This window comes from Fragaria vesca, linkage group LG2 (genome assembly GCF_000184155.1).
Source record: "Fragaria vesca subsp. vesca linkage group LG2, FraVesHawaii_1.0, whole genome shotgun sequence".
In the NCBI taxonomy this organism is placed as follows: Eukaryota; Viridiplantae; Streptophyta; class Magnoliopsida; order Rosales; family Rosaceae; genus Fragaria; species Fragaria vesca.
The window spans coordinates 16,826,560-16,836,055 of record NC_020492.1 but is presented as its reverse complement, the minus strand read 5'-3'; positions in this window follow the sequence as shown (position 1 = coordinate 16,836,055).

Sequence of the window (9,496 nt, the reverse complement as noted above, 5' to 3'; positions counted from 1 at the left end):
AACATATATACACATGTACGTACCTATATATAGCTCCTACTTCTTAATAATGGACAGATTTCAACAACTACCCAAACTTTTCTCCCGTTTTTTCTTCTCCCGTTTTCTTTTCTCAGATGAGCTGCTGTCCAGATCTGCGAATATAAAGAACTTTAGCCGACGAAAATATAATTTCGTCGGCTAAAGTTGACTATAGCCGACGAAAATATAATTTAGCCGACGAAGGAAAATTTCGTCGGCTAAAGTGTACTTTAGCCGACGAAAAATTGTTTCGTCGGCCTGTTTTTTTTTTTTTCGTCGGCTAAAGTCTTTCTTCTGGTAGTGCTGATTAAGCTAGCTAGTGACAAATAGTTAACAGTACGTGTTTGCATAATTGGCATGGTCTCAACGGGCAAAGGCATTTCGATCATTATATATATATGCATGACAACAAATCTGTCGACGAAGCGTATCAACATCGATCATTTTACACAGGCCACGGGACAAAAAAACAGATATAAATATGGAAATATATAGTTACTAACCATATATATGTTATGTCTAATCATCGAATAAAAAACCATATGTTATGTCTAGGTCCGCATGATTTTAATGATTAATTAAGTTGATGAAGAAGAGAAACCCTACAAGTTTTCCCTCTAGATTAGGGTATCTGAAAGTCACAAATCTTTACATAGATGCCTAATAGTTAGGTTACATATGATTACTGCAGCCTTTCCTACCAATTTTTCTTGCTTCATTATATTTCTTTCATCGACCTAATTAAGACCTAGCTAGCTTGGTGATCGATCATGCTTCCAATTCAATATGATGTAACATATATGTTTAAGTAATCAATTTGACTTTCACAAATCTTACACTATGATCGATTATATATGTGCTTATGTGGGGATTTTCTAAGCATGTATTATATATAGAGTTGTGGCATCATACGTACATCCCACATCACCTATATTATGTATCTCAAATTAAGATCATTAGTCCCCCTCCATCAATACTTTGTGTCAAAGTTGAATTGTGAAAGCTAGACGTTTCTATCATATTTGATTAATCGCTAGAAAACTCAGCATGCTCACGCATGCTGTATATGTATGATTATTGTTTCTATTGTTTCATGTATTGACCTAATGTTTAATGAAAAGAATAGAACTGTGTTTCTGTTGGTACAAGAATTGTTGGCTATCCCTTTATGATCAAAACACAAGGATACATGCTATATGTTGTAGCCTGGTAGCAAGGACTAGTCAAGTGAAGAACGAAGAACCTGACAGATCTCATGTGCATCAAGTAGTTCATGCATGTGCATCACATTCATTCACTAAGGATGGCAGCCGTGCTTGCCATCCCGATTAAACGGATACCCCTGCTGTATCTGTTCTATCTACTGGGTCTGACCATGTGCATATTCAAATGTGTTTGCTTCAGTTTTTAAGTGTTTGAAATTCAAATACCTTTTAGCAAAACATTAGTCTATTCGTACTTGAGCTCCAAGTTAGTCTAGGGTGGTGTGGCAAACCAACCCGTGACCACATAACTTGAGCCTTTGGGAACTAGCTGGGTTTTGTGATTCAAAAACCAAGTTGGCAGCTGTCCATGTGATGCACCGCCCAAGCTATCAGCTGTCCTAAGTGTCCTCTTAGGTAAAGTGGTTTTGTAGAGTCTTTATGCTTGACTAAATCTGATCTAGTTTTCCCAAAACCTTTTGTCTTATCCTTTTGGCTTTAGTCTTTCCTAGGAAAGTCTATTCTCAGCTTTTGTCTTGTGAGTGGAGGGATCCCTAGGGTCCTATCCGTCCTAGTATTCCAGACAAGCAGCTAGAGTCCAAAAGAATCTTGTTGATGTGGCAAACGTGCTTGCTTCCTCATAGCTGTGCACTTTGCCTATAAATAGAGAGCAAGACCTCTCTTGCTCTTTGGTTGTTGAAAATAGTCTTGCTTGTTTTCTTCCATTGAGTCTAGCATTTGCTAAACTGCTCATATATCTCTAAGTCTTCCCTATGATTGTCAATCTTAGAACTGAGCACCAAAACCTTTTCAACTCATATCATTGTGCATTTGCATACCTTGAGATTTGTCTAGGTGATGCAACAACCCCGGCGAAGCTGTCTTTGAGAATTAGCTAAAGGTGTTAGTTGAATTCTGCATAGAAGCTTAGATTCGTGCTATGTGTAAAACACTCGAGTGACAAGAGTGCAAGTTCAGTTGAGTGCTAGTAGTTAGACTAGGCAGGATAGCTAGGTGTTGTGCTATCCTCTGAGTTGTGAGTCTTGTAAGAAGTGTCTTTAGAATAGTGGAATAGTTTGTCTCTCAAGAGTTAGAGGCACGCAGTTTTTCTCCCTGGTTGCAGGGTTTCTGCGTATAAAAAACGTACTGGTGTTATATCTTTTACTTTCAGTACTTGGCTTTTTATTTACACAACTTAGTCTCTCACAGCAAACAGGATAGCACAATCTTTGCTATCCTTGTGTGCGGGATAGAGCAAAAAGTTGTCAGAGCCTATTTACCCCCCCCTCTAGGACATTCAGTTTCTACTTTCCCTCTACTCGCCAGCCACTAATAACTTTGGAAAGAATAAGAATTGTATCATACAAAAATACATGAATATTGGTTTTAATTTGGACACCAGCTACTATCATATATATGCGTGGAAAGAACAAGAAACAATACTTGTTTAGTTTGATAACTTTTGATTAATTTACTTGACGACTTTGATTCATATATATGCATGCTTGATCTTCGTTTCCTGAAAATTAATGACATGATAATTCTCAGTCTAATGTCGTTGGCAGACTGGCAGTTTGTTGTTCTATTGCTGCTGCCCTCTTACCTACGTATACTTCAGCATGCATGCTTTGTGTGGCCTCTTGATAATATTACCGAATTCGATCACTTGAGCATTTCTATTCATATCAATTACGTACACAATAAACTGTCATGATCGCAATGAGATCGAATTCCGATTAAGAAAGAGTTAACAGTGACAGCACCAACCCGAAAACCCCCGAAATCGACTCTCCGACGATCATTCAAGCCTCCCGACTCGCCAACAAAACTGCTGAAAGCTGTAGATCGCAACCAACCACTGCTAGAAAAATCTACAGTAGCCAACCTTTGTGGATACACTTTTCTAACCGTATCACTTGATTAGAGCAAATGACATCCTTTTATTTTTTTGGTATTCTTTGTTTTATGGATACTGATAACCGTAACAAGATAATTTCATATTGTAATTAAAGACAAAAATCCGTATTCATTGCTAAATAAAATATTAAATTTCTGTAGTAAATTAGATATTCAAATTTTTTTTTATATAGATACGGTTAAGGTGTGCGGTAATATGTACAGAAAAATAATAGTATCCTATAAGGCTTATGCTAGTAGTGAACCCACAAAAATGGAGACCGTTAGCCGAATTGCATGTTGCGGCCGGAAACCCTAGAAGCGAGATAGCTAGCACTCTCTGTCAATTAGATGGAAACAGTTTAGGTTTTGACGTCAAACATGAATCACAATGCGAAACAAATCAACAGAGGATTAGTCTTAGCTCACACAGAGGCGTAGCTAGCAATTATTTGCCTATATATAGTGAATGGGTTGTAGTATATGCCGTTATATATGCTGCTGGGGGCATTGGACAAACAGAACTTTGAAAATTTCTACAAGAGACACCTAAATGATACAAAAGAGTCAACTACATATTTCAAAACTGGAAATCATGTGAATTATTTCATAAACATGGGAAAATGATTCTAAGTTTGTAGTCGTATAAGAATTAAATAACGGGGAAGAGCAAAACATGGTTATGGACTAAGATGGTGTTCAATGCCGCCAGGAACGAATTCAATTCAAGAGATCTGTAAAGATCAAAGCTTGGCCACATTGGCCAAACTCTCATATGTAGCAAATTATTTAGGAGATCATTCTACTTAAATATTGTCTACATTCTCTACAAATCAATACTCATGAATTTTATATAGAGTTGAAATAAGAAAAGGAAAATTTGCATTCTCATTCTGCATCATTTTGAATTCTATGTAGATACTCTTGACATATCTATTGCAAAGATACAATTTTGCTACAGTGATTGATCTAATACACAACACCATGAAACTTCATAGGGTGTTTCTATTAAAGGTACGTACATCTAGGCTGTATGTCTATTTCATCAAGCTTCTCGATTATCATAGCTCGCTCCACCAATCGTATTAGCTATAACTTTGTGGACAAAGTACTTTGCTACCTTAAAACCACCGTCCATCGGAGCTTCGGTCCCGGCATTCCTGCCATAAGGTCCACTGGTCCACCAACTTCTCCTACCTTCCGGCAGTGGGCAGGTCTGACCCGTTGTGATTAAGCAACATTCAACATTTCAAGAAGGGTGAGTCAACTTCAGCTCATGGACAAAGAGTTTGTTATAGGGTCCAGTATTTATTATGAAGCAACAAAACAGACTGGTTCAAGTGGGAGAAAAAAAAATGTGATCACAAGTATCACAAGTCATGAATCATGATATTTGTGAAGCACAGGAAGATCGAGAGCCTCATGATATTCGGGGCTTGGTGTTTGAATGAGCAGTTGGGTGGTTGGGTCACTTGGGTGGGGTACATGACCAAATTGTTCAGCTTCATGTATACTAATGGAGGATGGGAAATGAGCTGGCTGTGAGCTCAGTTAGTTTACTACCCAAAGTTCCAAGACTATTCTTATCTAACAAACAAGGGAAGTAGTGATGAGGTTAATTTGGCATTTTGGGTTTCTCCAAAGGTTTATATAAATGAGCAAAATCATCAAAGTAAACTGAGATGTTACCTTTAGGCTATCATCAAAATGGCTACTGAACGACGAAAATTTTTCAACGCACTAAGGTGCAAGTGAACTGAGCAACTAATATGTAATATTTTAATTCGATCACCCACATCACATTATCATGCATGTATACTAATACTGTTAACAAAATCCAAAAAATAATCATAATTGTTTCCAACACAGGAGGTGAGGACCCGAGATCGATAAATAAATATTTTTATTATGAGCGCTTAATTTGATCGGATCAAAAATGAAAATGAAAAGAAGAAATTTAGGGTCTTTAGTCTTCATTCAATCTTCACATAAGGCGATTTGAGGACTTACACATTAATGGTGCAAGTGCACCTAGGTGCGTGAAATCCGTTCCGACCAAACAATCACAACACGAAACATGTAACTTTTGTAGTGACATATATTAACCATATATAACTTGTTAACATAATCGAGATGGCTTGCTATCACACTCTTGATAAAAAAGAAAAAAAAAGAGAAAAGGAGAGGTTTAATTATGAGCGGACCATTTAATTTTGGGCTAAGCTATTTTAATATGTTTGGGCTCCTTGGATGTAATGCTGCAGAATCGTTCCCTTAAAGAAGTGACAAACAAGAATATACATGAAGCAAGGATGTTCAAAGACGAAGGATGGTCCTGCTTACAATCTCTTCTCTAGTATAAGCACTAGTGCACAACACACTAGAACAGGGGAGAGTTGGGTCACAACCCTCCCAGAACCATGTTATTAACAGAATGAGCAAAACGATCATATTTACATGATGAATAATATCATATCATTCTTGGTTTTCAGAAGCATTTTCAATTCAATTGTCATTTGTTTTCTCTCTTCTACATTCTCAATGTTAAATGCCTTTACATTCTCAACCATAGAGGTATAAAGAAGCAGATGCAGAAGCAACAAAAGTTGTATTTCGATAAGAGACCATCTAAACCTTAAAGCTGCGTTTGTTTCCCTGGATTAGTAGCTGGATAGGAGCAAAAAATGTCCAAACATGTGTTTGGTGTTGTGGATTGTAGTCGGACATAAAAATTAAATCTTGTCAGAGCATGATATCAATTCTTATTAGAAAGGTGGGATACAAACAAACCATCCAGGACGATCTAAAACTCAAGTATTTGAGCTTCTTCTTCTTTGATACTTGATTTACATATTCTGTTTTTTTCAACCAACCTTAGGGTTTTTCTTTTTCTTTTAGTGATTTCAGTCAATGTTTTTTGTTTTGAACGGAAGCCTGCAACTGCAAAAGGTGCTTTCTCCACGACTATTGTTCAGTTACATTGTTCTGACAAAACTTTCAGCTTTTTGCCTTTGTAGCAATCGGTTTTTGTACATCCTCTGAGCATGTCTAGTTGTCTACTGTTATACAAATTCAAACCATAACCAAATACGGTTGCATGTCTACTTATTTGATACTCAACATATTGTCCTATCCCTGTTGATCTTTTTTTTAACATTACTAATCTTTGCAGGCAGATCTTGCTCTGTAGCCATGTCAACACTTCGGGTCCGTGACATCTAGCCTACAATGAGTGACATCAAGATAAAAGTTCGTGTGTAGGATGTGGAGAGGAAAAATCCACAGACCTGTTGAAAAACCAGAGGGTTTAGGATGTGTGTTAATCGACGAACATGTAATTTTTATACACTGACCTGTTTATATAACATACGGATTGTTTTCATTTAATGATCATATTAACTAATCCTTATACATATATGCAGGGCGATTCGATTCATGCCTGGGTTAAGGAAGCTGTTGTTGACGATGTGCTTGGGTCAAGGAAGTTGATGTTGAGAATGTGTTAGCTAAGATGACACATCGTCAACAACAGCTTCCTTGACCCAGACATGAATCGAATCACCTTGCATATATGTATAAGGATTAGTTAATATGATCATTAAATGAAAACTGTGGATTTTTCCTCTCCACATCCTACACACACAAACTTTTATCTTGATGTCACCCATTGTAGGCTAGATGTCACGGACCCAGAATGTTGACATGACTACAGAGCGGGATCTGTTTGCAAAGATTAGCAATGTTAAAAAAAATCAACATGGATAGAACAATATGTTGAGTATCAAATAAATCGACATGCAACCGTATTTGGTTATGGCTTGAATTTGTATAATAGTAGACATGCCTAGAGGATATACAAAAACTGATCGCCAAAAAGCTGAAAGTTTTGTCAGAGCAATCGGTAACTGAACAATAGTCGTGGAGAAAGCGTCTTTTGCAGTTGCAGGCTTCCGTATAAAACAAAAAATATTGACTGAAATCATTAAAAGAAAAACCCAAAAAACAGAACATTGGAAATCAAGTATCAAAGAAGAAGAAGCTCAAATACTGAGTTTTAGATCGTCCTGCAATCCTTGCTTTGGTCTCTAATTCCACCTGGAACATCTAGTGGCATACAAAATCAACAATGGAAAACAAAATGAATCAGACGGAGGTAAACCAAACACCCAAATGGATCAATAAAAGTGAAATGAGGATGGGAAAAGAGAAGACGAACAACAGCAAGCAAAGAGGCTAAGTTTGAGCTGCCAGCTTTATATGGAGACATGGACAGAAAGAAAGGAACGGCGGAGGTACAAACAAAGGAACAACAGATGGCGACGCTCTTCATCGGAGAGAAGACACGTTAGGTCTTGGTGGAAGAAGACTAGGACGACACGCAGCAACAATTAACAAACACAAAGAAGGGCAGGGCAGAATAGTTCTTTCAGGCAACCAATGACAGTTTTGTAAATAAAACGGATGAAGGGGTAGCACGTCCATTCACCACTGGAATGAACAGTGCTAGTTAGCTAACGCTATTATAAGAGACTAGCAATTATGCCCGCACGTTGCTACAGGATCCAAATAACAATCATGAGATGTGCTCAAGTATTTTGTGCAAGCTTCTTTCAAAATACATTAGTACTCACTCTATTTTTCATTATAGTGATGTTTTCACGAAATAGGTTATTTTAGTTGACGGCTGACTTAATTACACTTCGTCATGTCGAAACATATATCTGTTATAGTTGCTTGAATTGTGCATACACAAAATATCCCAACATACCTAACATATCAAAAGTCCGTCATGGATTTCGATCAAAAAATTGCTTTTTCCAACCATGCTTGATCACAAATACTTTTAAATCACATCAGAGCTGTAGGTCGTTTCTTTTCTTTTTCATAAATGAAACTTTTAAAATTACATTTCTCAAGCCTTTAGGAAAAAAAATGGAGATAACCCAAAACTCTGAATAAAAACAGTGCATGCATGAGGCCATGAGCAGACATGATAATCACAGTACTCAACTGTTCCCATGCAATGAGGCTCTAAGACTGAAAAGTTACTCCATTCAGATACTACCTTGCAAAAATCCCGTTACCCTTTTTGACATCTGCTAAAATAAAATGCAGAAGACTGTCAAGGAACTCAACCCTTGTACAGCTGTACTCCATCTCCTCTGGCGTACCCAAAATCTGAACAAACTTATGTAGATGACATGAGTTTCAAGACAACAACTCAATAGCAGAAGAGTTCCAGTCCATGTCTAAGAGTAAAAATGAACAATCTTGTCGCCAACTAAACTAACTAAACTGTAACTATGAATTAAACTTAACTATAATACACCGTAACATATTATCTTCTATCTCTTTCTTAATGCCAGTAGCAATATGAAATGTTGTTGACCCATATCTACTCCTTTACTTCACTCGGGCACCATGATCAAGAAGAAGCAATAGAACTCTGGGAATGAGATAATACAAAGATCGTAACGTAATTAAACACTATGCATCACTATATATGTATCAGATAGAAAGAGAGAGAGACTTGATTCGTACCTGTTGAGGATATATCAATCTGGACAATCTAAGGGTCAAAGAAAGAGCAGTATTTCCATCTGCATCAGGGTCCTTGACATCTATATTTGACTCCAGAAGCAGCTCGCGAAATGACAACTGGGAAAGGTACTACGTTTTGCATCTAAAAGTCATAGCAATTGTTTTAGCATTAAATCATAGCAATTATGAACATTCACTAGAGCAGCTCTTTCATACCATGGCAATTATGAACAACCTGTCCAAGAACATCGACTTCTGTGAATTGAGCTAGTTCATTATTAGAGACCTCATTTCCCTATTGATCTGAGTAGCATACAGCACCACTGCAAAACACATAATTTAAACGAAGAAAGTGAGGCAAAAGACAAATAGGTCATCACCTTCATTTGCTGTAGTGCATTCTCAACATCACTATCCTCTGAGCTTACAATCACTCAGTCATCATGTCTCTGTACGAAGAAAAAAAATTCACAAAAACAGAATTGCATTAAAATAACAAAGCTTATCTCTCTTCTGACTATGGAAAAGATTGTTTACGTAGTCTTATAATTTAAGTACTCACATTGAAAAACTCCTCCTCTTCTGGCTCATCGACACGACCTCCTTGTTGGAATCAGCTAGTAAAATCTCTTCCAACTGCATTTCAGTGCCAACATCCTTTTCTGGCTCATCCTTCCAACTGCATGCAACGAAACCAAAACGAACGGGACTCATACGCCCAGAAGAATTCCACATCGAAAAAAAGCAAAATTTCAGAGAAGAGGAAGCTTACCAGAAATAGAAAAGGATGGGAAATCAGTATCCATAGACCATAGTTAGAAAGGTGAAGAAGTGGT